The 25,372-nt window shown below is 34.1% G+C and overlaps 1 protein-coding gene across 1 annotated transcript in view; it reads left to right on the top strand.

The window, feature by feature from the left end:
* BAZ2B (bromodomain adjacent to zinc finger domain 2B) overlaps window positions 1-25,372 on the top strand; it is a 385,114-nt gene that overhangs the window by 174,878 nt on the left and 184,864 nt on the right. The window contains exon 4 of the mRNA XM_089915998.1: window positions 5,959-6,001. The gene's annotated coding sequence lies outside the window, so the exon portion shown is untranslated. The remainder of the gene's footprint in view (window positions 1-5,958; window positions 6,002-25,372) is intronic.

A 25,372-nucleotide genomic window follows, 5' to 3' on the forward strand; every position in this document is an offset into this window, starting at 1 on the left:
CTTTTCAAATTAGAGTTTTCTCCAAGAAGTGCTTTTTTAAATGCTATCTGTTTGTATTTGGTTTTACCAGAAGTAGTATTTAGTAGTTTAGTATGAAGTAGTTTAGCTGAAGAGAGTAGTAGTTTGGAAAGAGTGGCAAAAAGTTAGAATCATGGTAAATCATCTCTTTAAAAACTTAAAGAGATGTACAACTTTTTTGTTTCTGCTTTTGGTTTTCTTTAATACTTAAAGCAGTTCTCTTAAGGGGAAGCTCACTTTGTTTTAGGTTGTGATATGACAAAGTTTGGTGTTTTAAAATGAGAAACTATCTTTTGTTTTATTTCTAGACTTCTCTTGGGAGGCTATAATCACTTTTTAACTTCCTGGGTATCTCTAGTGTAGATAGTGGGCTCTGGTTATTTTCTAACAGCAGGTGTTGAATTACAGTCGTCCCTTGGTGTCTGGTAGGGATTGGATTAATTTGCATAGATTAACGTGCAGTGGCAGGAATCATTGGAACTCTGGCCTTCACAGCTTCTCTGAACATTAAGGGAAGATGCACATCTAATATTTTACTGAATACCCTGCTTAGACCTAGAGGTGAAACTGAGGACAGAAAGCATTCAGTGAGTATTATGCACCAAAATACTGCTTGGAATTGGAACTATCCATTCAAGCTGCCTGTTTTCTTTCCTTCGATGTCTTCCCCCCATGAAATCAGAAAAACAACTTTTAGCCAGACACCAACATAGTCAACTGTTTGTATGGGTCAGGAAATGATTTCTATCACTTTAGAGCTTTGTTGCTTGTAGATAAAGTATCTAAATTGATTGGTGCTCTTATAATTTGACAAAACTGCTTAACAAAACTTATATTAATGTTATATAAAGTCTTCTATTTATATGCCTACTCTAGACTAGACGGCAGGCTTCTTTCCTACATACCGTATTACGTGCTTAGTTAAATAAAACTCTTGTCTTGTTGTTAAAGCTTGCTCATGTTTTTTTCTTAAAACATAATAAGAAAGGGAAAATAATTGTTGGAAAAAGAGGTTCCCAAGGATCAGAACTATTAAAATTGTTAGTAAAATAAATTTCTTTTTTTTCTAAGTTCTGTTGAGGTTTTAGTCATAACAGTGCATGAATAAATGAAGTAAACCACTTCTACCCAGCTGATTTAGATTTAAATTTAAAGAGATTTAAAACTTAGTTCTCCAAAATCTAAGACTACTTCCTCTTATAAGCACTATGGTACATTAAGAACTCTGCAATAAAGTAAACCTTCTTTTCCACCCAACATAAACTTGAAAGTTATTTGAAGATAAAATAATTTCCCTCCAAATTTGGAGCACTGTTCCTGAATGGAACATATTCTGCCCAACACAGTTGACGGTTTTTTCCCTATGTCTAAAAAAAATAGAGAAAATAAATTTTCAAATATTTTAGGAGGATCATTTACAGTTTGATCTTAGTATAGTTTCAGAAATGCCTAGTTGCGCTAATACGGTAGTCACTAGCCACATGTGGATACTTAAATTTAAATTAGTTAATATCTAAAAGTCAGTTCCTTAATCACACTAACCATATTACAAGTACTCAATAGCCACATTTGGCTCTGGACTGGGTATCAGACAGTGCAGATAGTAAACTTTTCCATTATTGCATTAAGTTCCATTGCACAGCTCTGTATAGAATAGAGTTGTCCCTTGATATCAGTGGGGGATTGATTCTAGGCCCTGCCACAGGTACCAACATCAGTAGATGCACAAGTCTCTTATCTGTGGGACCCACATCCCATGAATATTGATATGTATTCCATTAGTGGTAGATCACATTTTTACCAGTTTCTCCGGTTCTATAGATTCCTATTATTTACAAGTATCCTTCCCCCCTAAAGTATTGCTTATTGAAGCATGTGATTTTTTTCCTACCAAGTAATTTCCCCAAGTAATAAAAATAATAATAATAATAGACAGGATTTGAAATAGCTAGAGGATGGTAGAAGCATGTTTAGATTTTTATAAAGTTTGTTATTAACCTTAAAAACGTATGCCAAATTGTGCATACTTGTGATTCTCTAAAAAGTGAATGATAAAGACAGAATTTCCATGTCTACAATCCAAGATTGCAACACTGAAATAGCCTACCAGTAGCATATGGTTTATGAGATTACTTTTCATATGTAAATCTTAGAGAGAATTTTTATTATATAACCATACCTTGAAATGAGCATAGAACACAGAGAAAACATTAAACTGGTATATAAATTAATGATTAAATATTTTAGTGACTATTACTTTAAATGAATTTTAGGGTTAATTAGCATATATTTTCATGTTCAGATTGAATAGAGTGAGAAAAAGCCACTAAATTTTTTATTCATTTATTCCTTTGAATCTTTTCAATAAGCTTGGTAGGGATAAATATCCTTACGTTGTATATATTGAAACTTATGTGAGGTTGTCAAGTGAAGGTGAAGTCTTGAGTATGCTAAAATTGATTAGATAAGGAAAGACTTTTTCCATTTGGGGGCAGAGGAAGAAGAAAAATAGAGATAGTTACATGCTAATTACTGGAAACATAGTAAATATAGTTGGTAAACTGGTAAATATAGTTGAGATTTTCTCTGTGCATGTTTACTAAGATGGTGTCTGGTGGGGGAAAAGTACATAACCAATGCATTAGTTGAATTATGTTTTCATAAAATGTAATATTACTTTTTATATGTCTAACTTGAATATATTTCCTAGTTTCAAGATGATTTTAAAGAATTACCTTTTCATTGTAAAAGCCACCCAGGATTTTTATGAGAAGCCCTAAGATTTGTCTGACTTTAACCTCTAGTGTCGTCTTAATTTCATGTATTTTTTTTCTCATGCATTTGCAAGTATCCAGTAAGTTATGTGTAAAAATTGCTACTACCATGATGAAGGAATGCCTTTTTTTTTAAAATAAATTTATTTTATTTATTTATTTATTTAGGCTGTGTTGGGTCTTTGTTGCTGCGCGCGCGCCTTCTCTAGTTGCAGCGAGCGGGGGGCTACTCTTCCTTGCAGTGTGTGGGCTTCTTACTGTGGTGGCCTCTCTCATTGTGGAGCACAGGCTCTAGGCACACGGGCCTCAGTAATTGCGGCATGCAGGCTCAGTAATTGTGGCTCACAGGCTCTAGAGCACAGGCTCAGTAATTGTGGCTCACGGGCCTAGTTGCTCCGCAGCATGTGGGATCTTCCCGGACCAGGGATCGAACCCATGTCCCCTGCATTGGCAGAGGGATTCTCAACCACTGCGCCACCAGGGAAGCCCAGGAATGCCTTTACAAGGTTTTTATACTCTAAGGATTAGGGCTTTAAATCAAGTATGCATTTTAAATTATAGATTTAGTCTTAATTATCTTATTTTTGTCCAAGAAAATAAAAAATAAAATGGAACATTTATCTTTTTATTCAGTTACTTATTTTATTTGAATGTAACTATTTAAAAATATTTAATAGCTTTTTTAATTACAGAGTTTTATAGAAAGTATATTTGGTTCTTTCACAAGCCTTTTTATTGACTCTTTACCATCACAAGCCTGTTTTTTTTTTTGTATTGATTGACGTTGAAAGCATAATGCTAGGAAGGAGTTCACTGAAGGCAGGTCTTTGGATACAGAGAGTAATGCATTCCATCTATGTAGGCTTTTTCTGATCTGATACGGTGGGAACATAGATAATTTGGAGAGAATAAGTTTCCGGTCTTATATTCTTTTATACCTCCATGCATCATTTAAAGCTAACATGTTCTCCTCCTTAGAAATCTTTCCTCTTTCGCCTTCAGTGTATTTTCCATTTCTCTATTTCTTGGACTTAAAACATAACAAAACACCGTACAGTGTCACCTCTCTTGCTTCCCATGAGCCTTATTTATAGGTATCCCCCAAATTCTGTTGGATAGTCTTGTCTTTTCTTTACATTCATTCCCTTGGTAAACTCTCTTGGCTTGAATTGTACTTTTTATATGACTGATTTTTAAACCTTGGACTATTCTAAATTGCAATATCTACCCGTTGTTGAGAAGCGTCTCCATTTGAATAGCCTGTGGTAACACTGGGCTTACTTACTGTCCAAAATAAAAGTCACTCCACCCTACCACTACAGGTTTCTTTCATTGTGTCCCTGGTAATCTTTCTCTGCTGTCCTCGTTCCTGTACTTAATTTAGCATGAAGTCCTCTTGTTTCTCCATGTAAGATGTATCTTGGGTTTCCCATTCTCTCCACTCATCTGCACTATCCAGACCCTCATTGTATCACACCTGTTAACTCACTACAACCACTTTCACACCAACCCCGCTTTGCCTTTTTTTTTTTCTTGAGCTTCCCAAAATCTCCCTGCAGTGACTTTTAAAAATGTATACAAAATTGTTAATGCATATTTTCCTTAAATAGAAATTGTAAGCATTTTTATTTATATATCCCTCTGGGCATAGTGCTGGATGCAGTAGGAAATAAGTAATTGTTCATTCATTCATTCAGCAGCTCTTTCTTGAGTAGTTGTTGGGTTCCAGCTGTTATACTAGTGCTCCAGTGATCTCTCATGCAGCTTACAGCTGAAAACAGTCTCTGGTGAGAAGAGAAGGCTTCTCTGAGGAGGTGGCATTTGTTATCAGACCTGAATGAAATGAGAAAGCCAGTCCTGCAAAGATATGGGGAACAGTTGCTGCAGGCTGAGAGAACAGCAAAAGTCAAGGCCCTGAAGAGGGACAAGTTTGGTATGTTTGGGGAGTATCAAAAAGGTCATTGTGACTGGAACATAGTAGAGAGAGAGTGACAGGAGATGTAGTCAGGAGACCAGGTGGCAGAGGGACTAATAGGCCATGGTAGGTATTATGGATTTTATCTTAAGTGATGGAAAAGCCTTTGGACAGTTTTGAGTAAGGGAGTGTTGTGAGCTGATATATTTGTTGCTAAGTTAAGAATAGAAGTAGGGAGACTATAATAGTAATATTGGAGAGCAATATCTTGAACTAGTGAGGTAAAAAGCAGTAATAAGTGTTTTGAATTAAGGATAGAATGAGGAAGAATGGTTGGCAGGATAGATTGGATGGGAGGTGTGAGATTAAAAAGGAACCAAGGAAAACGCAGTTCTGTGTGCTTGGACAAGTCATGTATCCTCTCCAATATCTATTTTCCTGAGTATATAATGAGAAATACCTCTTTCCCGCTCCTTGAAGGAATTGTTATGAGGATCTGATGAAATAACACATGAAAGCTAATTATGAATCTTAAAACACCATTAACATTGTATTAATTTTTAACACTAAACATTTAAAAGTTCACCTTAAATTAAATCATACTTTGTTAATTAAGAAATTTCTAAAAGCTTAGATTTGACAGGAATAAGAACTCTAACGCATATACAGCTTAGGAAATAGTTTAACTTATAACTTCCCCTGGGTTTATAGTGTATAGTTCCTTTCCAATTATATTTTCAATCTTTAATAGTTTTGACACTGTTCATAAGGATTAGCATGAAGCAATTTCTCCTATTAATTGATAATAAGTAGATCATGTTCTGGCCATAGACTACACTGCTAATCTAATCATAGAGAAAAAGGTAAACAATACCTGGCTGTCTTTTGTTTTGTAGTATATTTAAGACACTGTGATTCTCCTCTCGGTAAATATTTGAAAACAAATAAAACTAACCCAAATGACCTATAGTTTATTTACTAATATGTTATATTACGTTAACCCTGGGGTGTTGTTGATTATAACAAAACATAATTTACCATACTATAATAAATAATGACCTATAAATAAACTCCAGGTGTTTTATGCTTATTTGTGTCATGCCAATTGTACTTTTCCTGACAATTTTAGATTAATTTAAATATGACTTATGGCATCAAGAAAGACAGATATTCTAAACAAACTTTTTAGTTTCTGAAATCACTTACTCAAGTATGATTCAGCTGAATGCTATTTCTGTTTTTTTATTGCAGATTTCTCAACAGTTATGTCACAAGATTGACCACATTGATCACAGTAAGACTAAAATGATAATTAAGCTTTTAAGGATGTTTTGTTTTTTCTGAGAATGAGAATTAAGTTAGAAAATATTTATGATTTTAGATTGTTATTCTTTCTTTCAACAGCCAAATGAATGTTTACATTTAATGATTCACATCTCACGCTCTACTTATTTAAATACTTCTTTAAATGATTTTAAAACATTTTAAATGAAAAATACACTTAATTTATAACTGAAATTATATGCCTAATTATACTAACATATTTCAGTGTGAATCATAATCTGAACATCATCTTTTTTAGTTTTTGTTTTTATTAAAATATGGCATGAAACATTTAAGGTGACTTCACATTAGGAAAAAATTACAAAAATAAAATTACTTGGGACTGTAATCACATATTAAGGAAAGATTGTGAAAACAGCATTGAAAGGATTCTTAGACTTCTTGATTAAATTTTTCATTGATATTTAAATGATTTATAAACAGTCTTCCAAATATGGAGAGTTGTTGAAAAAGGATAGTTCTCTTAAGAAACTGAACTTTTCCGCTTTAATTTTATTTAAAGTGTTAATTTCTACTGTGTATAAGGAAATATGTTACTTAAAGAAAAACTTTTATCCAAGGCCTTGATCTACATTATTAGAAAATTCTAACTATTAAAATCTGAACTGCAGTAATGAAACTTTACAGCATTTTTGAAAACTCCGTTTAAGTAACAGAGGAAAAAAATTGAGTAAATTATTTACTCAGTTAATCTGCTTCTTAAATCCCATTTTAATTGTTCATTAGAAGCAGTAATTATCAGAAATGTTATTCCGTGTATATAAAACCTTAATGTTTTAATATTTTTTTTGAAAACTGGTACATTTGTTAAATTTAACATTTTTCAGAGAGGCCAGAGGAGACAACTTTTATTCTATTCTATTTTTAAAGGCTTTATCATCATCATTGAGTCTACAGATGTATATGGCATGTTCATTTTCCTAAGGGAGCATTTTAGCTATCCCTGATTTGTTGCTCTTTGCTTGTTTGTTTTTTCTTAATCAGAACTTTATTGCCCTAACTGAATGGTTTACAACAAAATATTAACATATTTCTGTAGTAACCTTCTGTTTTGCATCTAATGTTTTATAATCAAGGAAGTTAAAATTAGCATTGGATGAAAAAGGTGTTTTTTTTTAATTAAAAAATGCTAACTCTCAGTACATTTTTAGGGTAATATTAAGAGAACACTTAATTGCAACTGTTCTGAATTCAAGAATTTCAGGAAGAGAGGTGGTGTTCAATATTATCAGATGTTAAATAAGTTAAAAATTAAGAAGTATTCATTTGAGAGTTTCATAAGTGACTGATAGTAGAAACCCTGTGTAATAATGTACGGGTTGTGAGGCTTTCTCTAGCTCCTTGAGTCAAGAAGAGGGTAGATTTCATCACTGATTCAGGCTGAGGGTATTGAGAGAGTAGTTCAAGTGTTGACCATGGGACTGGAATAAAATGAGGCCAGGGAAGGGCTGATATATTCAGAGAAAATGGAGAAAGGACTAGTCAGAGGTAGATAAGCTGGTGAAATGAGATGATAAAGAACTAAAAGAGTAGAATGCTGTGGTTAGGAAGGGGCTATTATAGATTGTTTCAGAGCTGGAGCTGGAGTATTCATATATAATATATACCTTGTATATTTTTTTCTTCAGAACTCAGGAGAATTTCTGTTTTTACTCCTTATGTTACATTTCTCTGAAGTGTCAAGATCTTCTAAATGATTTCTTTTCCTCCTGGCCATCATCAATTCTATTGAAGCCTATATGTGATCCTCAGTTGAACTTTATTAAAGCGTTGCTCTGATTCTTTTATGTCTCTACCTGAAGATGTTTAGTGACTTTCCATTTCTTATAAGTTCAAATTAAGGCTTTCTAACTTGGTATTCAAGACCCCTCCTCAGTTTGGCTCTAACATATTTCCCAGACAAATATCCTATTATTCAAGAAGAAGAACCCTACATTCTATACAATGTGAACTACATACTCCACCTTGAGTATACATTTTGTCTCCATACTTAAATTCATGTCATTCCCTTTTCCTAGAATATTCTTTTCCCTTTCCAGTCTTTTGTTTCTCCTGATGAAATCAAACCTCCCTTCTAATGCCCTGTATACCTGTAATCATCTCTTTGAGGCCTTCCCTAATCATCCTAATTGAAAGTGATTCTCCCTCCTTAGTAGTTTGGTGATGCTTAATTTTTATTATTCTTATGTAACTGATAACATATATTCCCTTGTATTCTGCATATTTTAATATGTATTTTCCTATTGAGCAAATGAGTATTTAGCAAATGTTGCTAGTAATCATAAATACCCCAGAAAGAACTAAATTAATTAGTATCTTTAGTTTTCTTATATTAAAATTGAAACAAGGATATTAATACATGCATATCCAAAATTGAACCATAGGAAGCAGGGTAGTTAGGAAAGGGCATGGGTTTTAGAACCAGAGCGAGTTCAAGTACTGATGCCGCTGTATACTGTGTATATGACCTTTAGCAAGTCAGCCTCTTCGTGCCTCAGTATCTGCAGAAAATGATTTATGCATATATTTAAAAGGATTTTTATAAGTATTAGTTACCTTTCTTCCCTTTTACTTGTTTAATGTTATAGTTTACTCCTTTATTGATATGAGAGGGGTAGGACATCAACTATAAAGATCAGGGATATATCTATGTTTACCTTACTTACACATTGTGATCCTTTCATCTGTACGTTTTAATGTATGGATTTTTATTTTCTACATTACATATAGTAATGATAACTTTGTTGACTTACATAAGTTCCAGCAAGGAGGCTGATTAGATCTATTGATACAATGTGCTTTTTTCGGGGTGGGGAGAGTCAGACCTCACTAGAATACTAATATCTTAGAAGGCCAGAATGAACTTTAGAAAAGTTTAGGTTGTGCTACATTCCCCTTATATAACAGATGAGAAAACCAACATCCAGAGAATTTGAAGGGAAGTAACATGCATAATGGTTAAGAAGAGGAACTGGGTCAGAAAAACCTCTAAGTTTGTGCTGCAATATTTATATAGCTCTTTTGATCTTGAGTCAGTTACATAGTCTAAGATCCAGTTTTTTTCTCTCTAAAGCAGAGTAGTGTTTATACTTCAGGAGTGTTGTGAATATTAAATTAAAAAATGCTTATAATAAAAGCGCAGCACAGAGGCTGACATGGTAAATTCTGTTGACCCCTTGTCATAGTCATCATCATCTATCTGTAAAGTTACTTGCCCAGAGTCACATAGTGTGAGATCTTGATCCAAACCTGGTTTTGCTTTACTCTATTATAATTTTTACTTCTGTTTCATGATCACCTCTTAATTGATTAAAAAATCTCTGAATGGCATTTGTAGGAAGTATAATAAAATAACTCATAGACTTTTTTCTTCTCACATCTCCCCAAATCCTCTATCTTCTCTGAGAGTATTCGTGCAATTTTGCTTACGTGCAGTTTTGTTTATATGTAATTTTATTAATACAGTGGCTATATTTTATTTTAAATATTCTTATTTAACGTTTTGCTTCATATTTAGTAACTTGTTACAAAGCAACTTTTAAAATAAAGTGGCTTTTCCTGTTTTTATTAAAATTTCTTTTTTTCCTTTGGTAATTTTATTGTGAATATTATTTAAATTTCATAGAGATTTATCTCTACCAATAGAAATATTTAACTGAAAATTTCAAATTTAGAAGAAATTACTATATAATTTTACAGTGTACACACTATTAGAAATATTGGTGTTAGATAGTAAATTTTAAATGTCAGTTAGGTACCTACCACAGATAAGATATGAACAAGCATGGCAATGACTGATTCTTGTACCCTAATATCAATTTTCTCCGTCTACTAGTTTTGTTCCCAGCCTATGACTACCTGGAATAAAAGTATCACTTTCAGTCTCTCTTACAGCTAAATGTGGTCATGTGACTAAGTTTTGGCTAGAGATACGTAAGCAGTAGTACTGTGTGCACCTTGCAGAAAGTATTGTTAAAGGAAGGCGGGCACACCCTATTTTTCCCCCTTCCTCCATGCTTGCTGAGATGTGGGCATGATAATTGGACAATGAGTGGAAACCACAAGCTAAGAATGGGCAAAGCAATAAGATGGAAAGTCCCTGATAACTTCAGGATGTCACCCTGCCCGCAGTGACCTATGACTTGAGTGAGATAAACTTCTATCTTGTAAGACACTTGAGTTTTGGCTTTTTGTCACTCATGACCAAAATTAATCCTGATTACATCAAGATAATTTTACAAAGTTTATGCCATTGTTTAAATGTCTTTGATTTGTTTACATTTCATTTATTTTTCTTGGACTCTTGTCACTTTTTTGATAGCTTCAATTTTAGGAGGAGAATACAAAAGGGAATGATTCACTCACTCTGTCTAGGAGAGGAGACTAGGGAAATCTCTAAAGAGAGGGGAGACATTTAGGCTAGATTTTTGAGATATGAGTTAGAAGAGAATCCAGAAAGAAAATAGGCATATAGATTGGAAACAACATATGTTCAGGGACATGCAACTATTTTAGTTAAATATTGTTGAAATGTAAAATTTGAGGCAGTAAATGAGCCTAAAGGTCAGATCTTATAGGAATTTACAAACCAAGAAGTTTGGTAAGTGCTAAGTACCTAGCGAAGTTTCTTTTCATGTTAATAATTTTAATATTACTTATGGTTTTACCATTAAATATTTTTAAAAGAAATACGTTTTTATACAAGCTTTTAGGAAGGAAGAACAAAATTATTATTTATTTATTCACGGATTAAGATACTAGGTGATTTCTATTTGAGCCTTTAACAATTTTAGAAGACATATTATTACATTTTACAGATGGCTAAACTGAGACTCAGAAGAGTCAAGTGTCTTTCCCAGTGTGGTAGTTAAGTCATTATTTGGAAAGTACAAAAATCAACCATTTAAGAACAAGTCTGCTATGTGTTGCCTGACCTTTATTTTTCTACTTTTCTAATACCAAAAAGAGCGTTATAGTCAAATTTAAAATATCTTTGGTAAAATATAATAACAGTGATCAAACCAGAAGTAAAGTCTATATAAGAATTTCCATATTTTATGCCAATGAATACATCTAAAATATTAAATTAAAAAATCTAATATCTTAAAGTTACAAACTAGTAAACATTTTGTTTTCTAGAGTCTGAATTGTGAAGAGTATCTTCAAAGTTAGTGTACAGTAGCCATTTAAATTACTTCATACAAATCAAATTTCCATTGCTATTCCTAAGTGTATATTTGGATAAAAGAAACCTCCATCTCCTATTGCACCTCACCAAAAAGTTGCACTGTTTTAACATTAATGCAGCTAAAAGCATGCATGGTGTTCTTAGTATGAGTACCTATAGATAGAAATGACACCCTGCTGCAGAGACCCAACTGAACTTCTCTGAACAAGTAAAAGTATATAATGTTACACACTCGTTTGGTTTAAAGATTACTTCTTATCTGAAAACTCTAAATGAGCTACTATTTAATAAATCTGCCTAAAAATAGAAAATACAGTAACCTTAATATATCTTAGAGATAATTATAGAGGCATGAGAGAATATAAAAGAAAAACTAATTTTCTAATTTGGTTTGGTGTTTTTTAATTGTAATCAGCAAAGAATCTAGCACCTAGACCACTAGGTCAGTATTTTATGAATTAAAGTGACTTGAAAGTTAATCTGGTTAATACATTATTCTTTTCCCCTCACACTTTCTAGAACACCAATGCATACATCTGCTGTGAGATGTACATTCATTGAAATGTTAGTCAAGGAGTAGATAAACTACAAGTACAGTCTACAGAAACTGTTTTTAGGGACGAGAAGAGGGTGTTATAGACTGAGTTATGGGGCTATGATATTTGACTCTTCATTCCTTTTCTATAAATACACAAATGAAAAACTGGAGGAGAAAATATTTTGATGTAAATGGAAAAATTCTTATTGTATTGCATCAAAAGGGTACCTAAAATTAGCATGTCATAGATGTTTAAAAAAATCTGACTAATACAAATATTCCTGATGCTCTCCTTATGTGAGTATATTTAAAAAACATTGCATTAATAGGTACATTTCCATCATAATATAAGATAGTATGTGTAAACTTTTCCATGTGCAAAGTATGCCACTTATTTTTATAATACTTGCAATTTTATTATCTGATTTTCTTTCTTAGGAAAACATCCTCAACTTTTGTTCATAAAATTCATAATTATTGTCTCTTTATTGCCTTTACCAATGAAAATTCCTGTGTCTTTTTTTACTCTAGTTTGTTTCATATTTTCAGTGTCGATCATACACACTTGGCACTAAACTTAAATATCATAGCTCCCCTCAAATGTTGCCTCTTCCATGAAACCTCTGCAGTTGGAATTACTCTCCCCATCATTTCTGCCTGTCTAGTATTTGTTATTTCTATCACAGCATTGTTCTTCAACACTGGAGTCCTTGGACCTCCTGAGTATGTAGATATATTCTCTGTGGGGGAGAGAGAGAGTTTGCTATAAGAATTTACAAAGTTCAACATTAATGTAAAAGAAATATTCTTGTATCATCCGGGATGCTTACCTTATAAACAGTCACTGCCATCGACTTTCAGGGCAATGATTGTATTTAATTATGTCAGTTTAATAAGAAAAGAGCACAAATAGATTTGATATGTACAAATGGTTCATTTGTACCAACTGAAGGCCAGTTGACATCAGAGTGAACTAAATTATAGCTTTGTAGTAATTTGAGTAGAAAGAAATGGTGGAATATTAAATTGTTCAGCGAACGCTAGACCATAAGATACACATGCCAAACTCAAAGGTAACTGGAAACTAATGGGGAAATAGCAGTCATGTTGAGTACAATGATTTTATTTTAGCAAAAACATCATATTGGTAACAATTAGAAATCCATTAGTTTTGTAGCTTTTATGTGCACACTTTGTAAATTTGTTTCGATACTATTTTTGAGTAAGATCTGGAAGCAAGAAGAAGAGTTTATCCTTATCCATAGTTTTACTTTTCTAGGTATTTCAGTAACATAATAATTTAATTAATGTGTCAACACGTGTCCACAATACATTTTTTTCTCCCTTTATGAGGATTTATACATAACCTAAGTTTCAGAAACATTCTTATAGAGCCTTTATCTGCCATATGAGGTGAGTTGTGTATTTGGCTGTTTCCACTATTAGATGGTAAAGTCCTTACAGTCTAGTGAAGCCATAGATTATGTTTTGTTAATTCCTGCAGTCCCCTTAGAGTCTGTTACGATGCCTTATCCCCAGTAGTGGCACAGCAGATATTTATGCAAAAAACTGGCCTATGCAAGTGTGCCTCTTAGTGTTGATAATCTGTTCAATTGAACTAGAATGGATAAATATATAGAAAACAATATAGGCAATATACATTTTAACAATTTGAAATTCATATAAGTTAACAAATTCCTATTTTTTTTAAAGGAAACACACTCTCCTTGTGACTTTTGAGTGGTTTGTTCTTTTTTTTAAATTAATTAATTAATTTATTTATGGCTGTGTTGGGTCTTCGTTTCTGTGCGAGGGCTTTCTCTAGTTGCGGCAAGTGGGGGCCACTCTTCATCGCGGTGCGCGGGCCTCTCACTATCGCGGCCTCTCTTGTTGCGGAGCACAGGCTCCAGACACGCAGGCTCAGCAATTGTGGCTCACGGGCCTAGTTGCTCCGCAGCATGTGGGATCTTCCCAGACCAGGGCTCGAACCCGTGTCCCCTGCATTGGCAGGCAGATTCTCAACCACTGTGCCACCAGGGAAGCCCACAAATTCCTATTTTTAAATGAAATGTCCTGTAGGATTTTGGTCACTTACAGTGTTGTATGAATTACTTTAATTAGATAATCAAAGGACCTGTAGGGTGCCAGTGGGAGAATGAAGGTTTCATGGCAGGCTAGAACTGAATGTGGAGATGTAACAAGAGTGCTTCAGTGCTTTAGAACAAACATATATTTGATCTGTTCTTATGATTTCTTTCGCCTTTCAATTCCTGTCCTTTAAGGGAGAATTAATAATGAAGGCTAATTATGTGCCAGAGAGTTTCCAAATATCATTTTATCTTAGACTTATTGATGTTAAGTAACTGCTCCAAGTTGACATAATTAGTTATGGTCGTAACTGGGTTTCAGGTTCGTATTTCTCTAACTAAAGACAATAATGTTTCTACTATAATTTATTCAAAGAATATAAAACTAATTTGTGTTCAAGAGACCTGAGTATATATACTTAGAAATAAAGTACATAATGTTCAATAAATATTTATTAGCTGATTGAATGACAGAAGCAGAATTATGGGAGAAAAGAATTCTAGAATCAGCCGGTATGTGCCCTGAGGTGATTTTCTAAGACACATTCTTCAAACGATTCATATACTGCCTTTCTCTCTCTTATTTAATTATCTTTAGTTTTGTATACCTTAGTTATAGTATTGATACTCAGTAAGGAAAGAGACATGATGTATGCTGTAAATGGAAAGTTGCTTGTTCTCAAATATTCTAATAAAATATTCCCTAGGTAGGGATTGTGAGTCTTTCATTCGGTCAATCAATATATTATGTGCTTCACATTCAGTCAGTCACTCATTCATTTGTTCATTCATTCAACAAACATTTATGGAGCACAGACATATTCTACCATCTACCAGTTGGGGATGCTATGGTCAATAAGACAAAGTTCCTTCTGCTATTAAGTTTACTTTCTAGTAGGAGAACAGAAGTAAAGAAATAAATATTTTCAAATATTGATAAGGGCTCCAAAGGAGGGGGGAAAGTAAGGAAAATGTGATAGCGTACACGGGGGGCAGGGTAGAATGAAGGGCAAAATACATATAAAAGTTTGGGAAGACCTCCGTGATGAGGCAGTGCTTGTGTTGAGAAATGAATCACCAGAAGGAGCCAGCCACGTGAGGATCTGAGGAACTGGGAATCACAGTGCCAATGGAGCTAGGACACTGTGAGCTTGGGGAATTGAGGTAGACAGATGTCACTGAAACTAGTTAGAACTCTTTCTAATGTGAAGAGAAGCCACTTTATAATGGTTGATTTTATTTCCCCTCATCCCTTGTTTAACTTGAAAATGTACTACATTCAGCTTCCTATTGGAAGCTTTAAGGAGGAATGTCTATTACATTGGTGACATTAAAGCATTATTGTAAATTCTTTATGTTTTGTATGAATTTATATTTTTGGAGACATTCTACCATCTTATTCCTAAATTAAATACCATTACTATTGTAGTTAAGAAGTTTCTATCATCTTAAAGAGAAATTCATGGATATTCATTATTCCTTTTGAATTACTTAGGAAGTTTATAAACATGGAAAATATACTGTCCCTCTTCTCTTCTTTGAGAGCTTACAGTCTAGTGGAGAAACTGACACACAAACCAGTCATTACATATGTGGAGGATGTCACAATAGAAGTATATGTATAATATTTTTTGAATATAGAAAGGATGGTGTGATCCCTGGGGGTGGGAAAGGCCTCATCAAAAATACTCATTCTATAAAAATGCTCATTCTACAAAGATTTTCATCCTGCTTTTTTAAAAAAATAAACAAATAAATAAGTTTGTTTGTTTATTTTTGGCTGCATTGGGTCTTCATTGCTGCTTGTGGGCTTCTCATTTTGGTGGCCTCTCCTGCTGCAGAGCACGGGCTCCAGGTGCTCGATCCGCGGTAGCTGTGGCTCGCGGGCTCCAGAGCACAGGCTCAGCAGCCGTGACACACGGGCCCAGTTGCTCCGAGGCATGTGGGATCCTCCCCGACCAGGGATCAAACGGTGTCCCCTGCATTGGCGGGTGGATTCCCAACCACTGCATCACCAGGGAAGCCCTCATCCTGCTTTCTGAAGCATACTAGGAGCCAGGTATCAGTATTTGAACAGGGATGTTTATGCTGCAAAAAAATCTTTACAAAGAGTTTATGATTTCCAGCTATATAGCAAAATAAATAAATGGTATTTAACTTATACACTAGAAAGTCAAATTTCTCTTCTAAGTGGAGGGTGAAAAATCGTTATGGTGCTCTTTATTACTGCTGCCCTTTTCCCCTTCTGTTTTCTCTCACCCTTTACCTTCCATTTTTGTAAGTGTACCTGCAGTAGGAAGAAGATAAAATTTTAAAAGTTTTGAAGGAAGTCTTCACAGCAAGTTTCGTTTTTTGTTTTTGTTTTGTTTTGTTTGTTTGTTGAAGGGGGGTGTGTCATTGTAAAAAGAGAATTGATTTATTTCTGAGCTGGTGATAGCATCTTCTGAGGTCCTCAACTGGGAGCTTAGATCTTTCAGTGGTGAAAGCAGGCGTTCTTTTCTTCTTCCTGATCTTAGGAGGAAAGCTTTTGTTCTTTCACCATTTACTATGATGTTAGCTGTGGGTTTTCCAGAATGCCCTTCTTATGTTGAGAATGTTCCCCTATATCACTAGTTTTCTGAGTGTTTTTTTAATATGAAAAATTGGTGGATTTTGTCAAACGTTTTATCTGTGTTGGTTGAGATACTCATGTCATTTTTTTCCCCCCTTCGTTCTGGTGTGGTATGTTACATTGATGGATTTTCTTGTATTGAACTATTTATTCTTAAAACTTATTTGCCTTCTCAATTAAGCCTTTCTTACACTCCCAAATTGAATAAAATATCACTGTGCTCCTCTCTAGGATGGAGAACCGTGACTATCTTTTATTATTTCCTTTAGCTGCTGTTTATAATTTATTTGCTTACATCATTTTTAACATTTTTAAGATCTCTTAAACCTTGTTTATAATAATGTATAGTCTTATGAATCTCTTTAGGATATATAATCTCTAATCAGTTTTTGTATAACATATAATAAGTTGATTTTCAGTAAAAATGCTATATGTTTGATCAGTACATCAATAAATATAATATCATTTGAATTTAATCTTGATAATTTTTTAATATATAAAGACAATTTTTTTCTACTTTGCAAGGGTAGAAAATGCACTATTTTATTTTATCAATAAATTTATTTATTTATTTATGGCAGCGTTGGGTCTTCGTTGCTGTGCACGGGCTTTCTCTAGTTGCGACAAGTAGGCGCTACTCTTTGTTGCAGTGCGTGGGCTTCTCATTGTGGTGGCTTCTCTTGTTGCGGAGCACGGGCTCTAAGCGTGCGGGCTTCAGTAGTTGTGACATGTGGGCTCAGTAGTTGTGGCTCATGGGCTCTAGAGCGCAGGCTCAGTAGCTGGGGTGCACGGGCTTAGTTTCTCCGCGGCATGTGGGGTCTTCCGGACCAGTGATCAAACCCGTGCAAGGGACACAATTTTAATTTATTTTTAATTATATAAGACATACCTTATCAACTTTTAAACCAGGCACCTCTGAATAAGCACCTGAGGGTCTTTTCTTCTTTTTACTGTGATAAAAATGCCTAACATAGAATTTACCACCTTAACCATTTCTGATTGTACAGTTCAATAGTGTTAAGTATATTCACACTGTTTTGCAACCAATCTCAGAACTTTTTCATTTTGCAGAACTGAAACTCTATACACATTAAACAATCCCCATATTCCCTCCCTCTAGCCCTTGGCAACCACCATTCTACGTGCTGTTTCTATGAATTTGATTACTCTTAAGTACCTCATATTAGTGGGTTTATAAAATACTTTTTGTTTTGTAACTGGCCTATTTCACTTAGTAGTTATAATGTCCTTGAGACATTCAACCATACTGTAGCATGTGTCAGAATTTCCTTCCTTTTAAATATATATATTGCATTTTATATATATATATATATATATATATATATATACACCACATTTTCTTTATCCATTCATCGTCCAGTGGACACAAGTTGCTTTCAACTCTTCACTATGGTGATATCAACATTTTAAAATGACATTTTTATTTGGTTTATTAAGCATAGGTTTAAATGTAACAGTGTTACAACAGTTTAAAAGTTCAAAATTGCTTTCATTTGCTAATGTTTGAAGTTCTTACAGTATCAACAAATACACTGGTTTAGTTTTTTGTTTTTTTTTTTTTAATTTAGTCTGCACTGGGTCTTAGTTGTGGCTCGTGGGATCTTACTTGTGGCATGCGGAGTTCTTAGTTGCAGCATGCATGCGAGATCTAGTTCCCCACCAGGGATCAAACCCGGATCCCCTGCACCAGGAGCACAAAGTCTTACCCACTGGACCAACAGGGAAGTCCCACACTGGTTTAGTTTTATAATTTTTGTCCTAATTCAGAAAAAGATAACTGCATCCAGTTTGGCTTTTCATTTTAAAGAGAATTATCATTACAGTTTTTCATCTTTATATTGGTTTTTTGAAATAATAAAGACATTTCGAGGTGCTGTATAAGAATTTTTTTTCAACTTATTTTTTATTCTATTTATTTTTGTCTGCGCTGGGTCTTTGTTGCTGCGCACGGGCTTTCTCTAGTTGCGGTGAGCAGGGGCTACTCTTCGTTGCGGTGCGCGGGCTTATTATGGTGGCTTCTCTTGTTGTGGAGCATGGGCTCTAGGAGTGCAGGCTTCAGTAGTTGTGGCATGCGGGCTCAGTAGTTGTGGCTTGCGGGCTTAGTTGCTCTGTGGCATGTGGGATCTTCCCGGAACAGGGCTTGAACCCGTCTCCCCTGCATTGGCAGGAGGGCTCTTAACCCCTGCGCCACCAGGGAAGCCCTGTATAAGAATTTTGATGAGATGAATGCAGTAGGAATTTGGTGAAGATCTTGGGATGATTTTGCTGAATTGTCATTTTATGTCTTTATTGGCTTTCATTTCTTTGTTAATGCACCTCATGCTTCTATTCTTTAACAAATTAAAAAATGTAAAAAAGCATCAAAACCTTCATGGCAACTATGCCAATGTTCATAGGGATTGAGTATCATGAGCATCCTTAACGGTTGTCCCTCATTACCATACGTGATATACATTTAGGGTTCTCAGACTATTTTTTTTTGCGTATTGAGAAAGTTATATTTTCTTTGTTATTAAAAATAGATTTTTAAGCTATTACCTCATTTAAAAATATGAACACTATGAAACTATGCATGAAACTCTTTGAGAAGTTTTTAACTAACAGTATTCAGTTGTAACCTCTTTGTGGACAAAACTATCTTATTCACATATGTCTGTTCACAGTGTTGGAGCTTAAGCCCTCAAACTTGTTTCCAGTAAGTATTTGTTGGATTGAGTAGGTTTCTAAATGTGTATGTATAGTTATTTACACATGTATTCAGCAAATCTGTATATAATTTTACCCATACTGTGATCCAGTTACCTTCTATTAATTTTTCTTGTCTAAGGCACCATTTTTTTTTAACATCTTTATTGGGGTGTAATTGCTTTACAATGGTGTGTTAGTTTCTGCTTTATAACAAAGTGAATCAGTTATACATATACATATGTTCCCATATCTCTTCCCTCTTGTGTCTCCCTCCCTCCCACCCTCCCTATCCCACCCCTCCAGGCGGTCACAAAGCACCGAGCCGATATCCCTGTGCCATGCAGCTGCTTCCCACTAGCTATCTACCTTACGTTTGTTAGTGTATATATGTCCATGACTCTCTCTCGCCCTGTCACACAGCTCACCCTTCCCCCTCCCCATATCCTCAAGTCCGTTCACCAGTAGGTCTGTGTCCTTATTCCTGTCTTACCCCTAGGTTCTTCATGACATTTTTTTTTCTTACATTCCATATATATGTGTTAGCATACGGTATTTGTCTTTTTCTTTCTGACTTACTTCACTCTGTATGACAGACTCTAGGTCTATGCACCTCATTACAAATAGCTCAATTTCGTTTCTTTTTATGGCTGAGTAATATTCCATTGTATATATGTGCCACATCTTCTTTATCCATTCATCCGATGATGGACACTTAGGTTGTTTCCATCTCCTGGCTATTGTAAATAGAGCTGCAATGAACATTTTGGTACATGACTCTTTTTGAATTTTGGTTTTCTCAGGGTATATGCCCAGTAGTGGGATTGCTGGGTCGTATGGTAGTTCTATTTGTAGTTTTTTAAGGAACCTCCATACTGTTCTCCATAGTGGCTGAACCAATTCACATTCCCACCAGCAGTGCAAGAGTGTTCCCTTTTCTCCACATCCTCTCCAGCATTTATTGTTTCTAGATTTTTTGATGATGGCCATTCTGACTGGTGTGAGATGATATCTCATTGTGGTTTTGATTTGCATTTCTCTAATGATTAATGATGTTGAGCTAAGGCGCCATTTAAAGAGGGATTAATATATGAGAACTTGGGGACCAAACCAATTATCAAATCACTGTAGTAGCAATAACTCATTTAGACTGTTGCCACACAGATATCCTCAGCATTGTTTAAGGAAGCTACTGGACAACTGCAGTAACTCCAGACCACTTTTTACTGTGGATTTCACTTGGAGAGGTGGGAAGAGAGTTGATTTTATTTTAGTTAAATGTTAATAATGAAAAGAGGATATTCATATCTTTGAAGAGAGCTGAGTTCATTATTATCTGAAGTTGTACTTCTATAGGTAACACTATTTCTAATCTATTTTTTTGGTCTGTTTTAAGTATTGTATTGTGATCATTTTTGCATACTGAATATTGGACTTATTAGGAAAACTAGAGAAGGTTTAGTCTTCAAATAAAATAAACATATATTTTAATAAGAAAGGTGTCACCTTGTAGATCGAAGTTTATGAGTGCATAGAAATATTTTTCCCAAAGAATAAAAATTTACCACACTGTAACATGTGTAGCACCTGCCAATGTAATTATATCTTTGGTTGAGTATAATGTAAATATTAAGTACTGAGAAATTAATAGTAATAAGCTCTGATATGCTGTTTTAATTCTTTATTGTAAGCATACTTCATGGAAGAAATAAGGCGTTACTAGAAGTTGACTTCCCTCTTTTGTATCTTTGTTAAATTTAAGTAGTTTCCTGAAAAATATTAAAGCTATAACTTAATATAAAAATTATTTTTAGAATACAAATTATTTCAGAATATGATTTAACTGTAATTTAACGTTTAGAAAAAAATTGTTTTCTTTTGTTTCACACATACCTCTAGAAGCACACTTTATAAATCCTCCATATATTTTTAATCATGACATTGGAATAAATATGAGGTCCTTTTCTTGAAATTATGAGTAATCATTGTATAAAAATAAGTATGAAATATGAATAAAATTTTGATTTGATTGTGGCCTCTCTTTTTAAGAAACTTTCTAAGAATATTTTCTCCTTTAACCAAAGTTTATATCCATTACGTTTTTTGAATTGCACTTTGGGGTTCATTTCCCCTTTGAAATATTGTTAAGCTATGATTTTCTTTGTATGTGGGTTAGTCTATATCAAAAGGCAATTGTTTATTATTTTACATACATTCATTTTACCTCACCAATAAAGTTATGATAAGCTTAAACATGGAAACTATTCTGTTTTGGTTTTCCCTTAGTTCCTAGTAAAAGGTGTTTAATGAGTTAGCTAATGAGTAATGTAGGACCAAAAATGCAGGGTTAGTCCTGAAATTGCTGCTTTTGCCTTTAGTTTTGTGACAGTTGTGTTTTGGTTGTACCTGTAGGTGAAAATAAACATTTAAATAATTTTTTGGTTGAACTACTTTGTATTTCTCAACTTTTCATATGTACGCAAAATGTTAAATCTTCAGTCAGGATTAAGACTATTTCAAAAGATTGCCTCTACAATTTCAAGTTTATTCAGAAATTAATATGGTGTGTTATGTATAAAACTGAAAAGAATCTTAAAATCATATTATGTTCAGTACTCTCCTTTTAGAAAACCAAACCTTAGAGTGATTGGCTGGATGTTACACAGTTTATGGCAGAGACTCCAGCATCAGTAGCTACTTCCTAATCCAGTTCTTTTTCTGAAAATTAGATGATTTTATTTCTTTTTAATGTATTATATATTTCTTTCATATTATTTTAGAAAGATGATCACATTTCAGGTCTATTTCTGTTAATAGTATCACTATTTCCCACATCAATATATGAATGCTGTTATCATTTTGCATTACTCTCCTTCCTCTGGCTCTAGATAATCCAAACGTAAAAGTGGCTGTGTTCTAGCTTCAGTATTTTCTGCATTCTTTGTCTTCCTGTCATTCCTACCACCACCCTATTTAGGTCATGTTTAGATTGCTCTATTGGTTTACTTACTAGCTTCTCTGTCTCCAGGATCATGTCTCCTCTTCTTGCTGCTTATGGTTAACATTGCCATATTAACATATCTGAAATCATGATTTCTTTTTCCGTGTCTTTGTTTATAATATTCCCTTTTTTGGTGAAGATTCTTTTTCTGCCTCTGCATATGTATTCAAATGCTGTGCATCCTTCAAGACCCAATTCAAATCTCATTTCCTTTTCAGGACTAGCCATATCTACCCAAAGGGAGTACCCTTTGAAAATTTAGGGTCAGTTAGTATCTGTAACCATCTGACGTCTAGACTCATGGTATCCTATTATCATAGCGTGCTAGAGCAGGAAGAGACTTTAGATATCACTTATTCTAGTCACCTCACTTTACAGGTGAGTAAGTGGTTTTTCTAGATAAATGACTAAGTACTTGGAGGGTTCAGAGCAAAGATGTATTTAGACTTGTCTCCTAACCTGTAATCCATAATTTCTTCTCGTGTAACACACTTCCGCTCACTGTAAAATACCTTGTCTTTTTATATAGTTTTTCATGAGTACGTTTATTATTTCCTCTACTTGAGGCCGAGGATCTTGTTGTAAACTTTTTATATACTCCCCTTAATGTTTTGCACAGAGTAGGTCTTAATTCATTATTTGTAGAGAAGCAATATTTTAAGTAAGGTTATTTCCATTTTTTATAAATATTAATGATTAAGTATTATACTGCTTTTTTTTTTTTTTTTTTGGCTGCACCGTGTGGCATGCGGGATCTTAGTTACCCGACCAGGGATCGAACCCATGCCCCCTGCAGTGGAAGCACGGAGTCTTAACCGCTGGACCGCCAGGGAAGTCCCTATACTGCTTTTGTTTAAAAGGAATGGAAGAAGAATTTTTAATAGTTTTTGGCAGTTTGCATCTATTTCCACTAAAAAATAGTAGGAAACAACAAAATATAATTGAAAAATTTTCTCTTTCATTGCTAAGTAAATGGGTTTCACTTGTTTACAATGTAAAGAACACAGATTCGAGTGCAAAACTAAATTTTATCAACATTTCTTCAATGTTCTCAGTTTTTAAGGAAATAAAATGTTTTATATGAAGTAATTTTAGAGTAGATTATATTAAATGGAAACATGATATAGTTCTGTTGTCTTAGTTGAAAACTACCTAGTACAGTCTTTTCAGGTTTTAAAGTTTTATGAATATATCTGATTGAAAGCAAGTAAGTAAAGCAACAAGAATTATAGCAAATATATGCACTTTAAAATTCCTTTACAATTCAGCATGAATAAAAATGGTACATTAGAGGGTAGTTTAAATACCTATCAGATGAATAAAGCATGGGCTTCATGCTTATAGTTGGGGATATATGTATCTTCTGCATTAGACGTATTACAGAGGTGATGTCAAGGTGAAAGCAAGCTTGCAGAATGGTTGGAAATCATTGATATTCTGACTTGGAGGCTGTAAATGGCTCAGTGGCAGATGGAGTCTTTGTCAAGGAAGAAAAATGGCAGCTTTGGAGCATCATAGATGTTTTGCTAGCAGCTCAGCACACAGTCTGTGACCTTCTAGACTCCTTCTAGGAGTCTTTCTTATGCTCTAATAAATTGTCCTCAGCTTTTATTCACCTAACGTAGTTAAACAGTACTTATCATGTTTCAGTACAAATTGAGCTGTTTTCGTTACAGAGAAATAGAAATATGTTTTATTATCTAGTTCTTAAAGAAGTAAGCTTTTAAGGGAACAGGTATTTCTTGTAATCAGAAATATTTCTCAGTTAGTTTGCAAGGGTAAAAACAATAGAGTTTAATTGAAAAAGTATATTTTTAGAATTACAGAATATTACAGCTAGAAAATATGTTAAAAATCCTAGACAAACTTTCTCATTTTACAGATGAAGGAACTGAGTCTCATAGACTGTGATTCAACCAAGGTCATTAAACTAGTTCATGAAAAACATTAGGTGACTCTTAGATTATGACTTGTTATACATATAAAATAGCTTTAGTTACGAAGGTAAAAGAAAGTAGTCTCTTTGAATAAAACTTAGAATACTACAGAGTACACCTACTTATTCATGACCACTGCATAATGAGCATACATAATTTTAGAGACTTTTATTTACTATTTAATTGCACATATTTTTATTGGAAGGACTTCAAGTTTATCATTTTAATCATTGCTAGATTGCTGTACAGAAAAATTTTTGTTGAATGAAGAGTTTATACCTGGGTCAAATATGTATCTTGTGTTGATTTATTTGTGTATTTTTAAAGGTTCTTTCTTTTAGAGATAGCATTTCATATTAAAATATTTGAGGGTTTTGTAGATTTTGTACTGAAATGTTTTGAATGAAATATTGTTGCATGTATCAGTGAGAAATCCAGTTTTTAGAGGAATATAGGTCTCCATGAGAGTGTACTACCATGTGGAGTATATTCAATTGGACAGCTGACTTATACTGAAGAGTAGTAAGTCATGGCTAAAATTAAAAGTGGAAACATTACACACGTAAAACCTACTAAAGCATTTGACAGTTGCTAAAGTTATAGAAAGGAATCTGTACATCATGGAAGAAAACTACCCTTTGTTCTAGAAGGTCAAGGTTGCTGTACAAATTGCTTCAATTTGTAGTCTTTCTTAAGCCAGTGTGTAAAGAAGTAAACTTAAAGAGAAATTTAACAACAATTATTCAAAATAATGTCCATGCATTTTCTAAAGATAAAATTATACAATTAGGGCTTCCCTCGTGGCGCAGTGGTTGAGAGTCCGCCTGCCGATGCAGGGGACACGGGTTCGTGCCCTGGTCCCGGAAGATCCCACGTGCTGCGGAGTGGCTGGGCCAGTGAGCCATGGCCGCTGAGCCTGCGCGTCCGGAGCCTGTGCTCCGCAACAGGAGAGGCCACAGCAGTGAGAGGCCTGCATACTGCAAAAAAGGAAAAAAAAAAAAAAAAATTTATACAATTAATTGTTTTTGATTAGGAGAAAAATTTGAAAGGTCCCCAAATCTTGAAGTAAGTTTTTTTTCTTTTGGGTTTTTGTTTTTGTTTTTAAGGATAAAACTGGTTAGACCTTTTAGATAGAAAGTGGGCATAAAAAATATTAACCATAACATCATAAAGAATACTATTCCTATCAATGGATATGTTGATATGTAGCTATTCACCTATAATCTGCTTTGATATGAAGTAAATACACTCAG

The sequence above is a fragment of the Delphinapterus leucas genome, chromosome 8 (genome assembly GCF_059928025.1).
Source record: "Delphinapterus leucas isolate spDelLeu-1000000601 "Yukka" chromosome 8, BTC_Dleu_Yukka2, whole genome shotgun sequence".
Classification (NCBI taxonomy): Eukaryota; Metazoa; Chordata; class Mammalia; order Artiodactyla; family Monodontidae; genus Delphinapterus; species Delphinapterus leucas.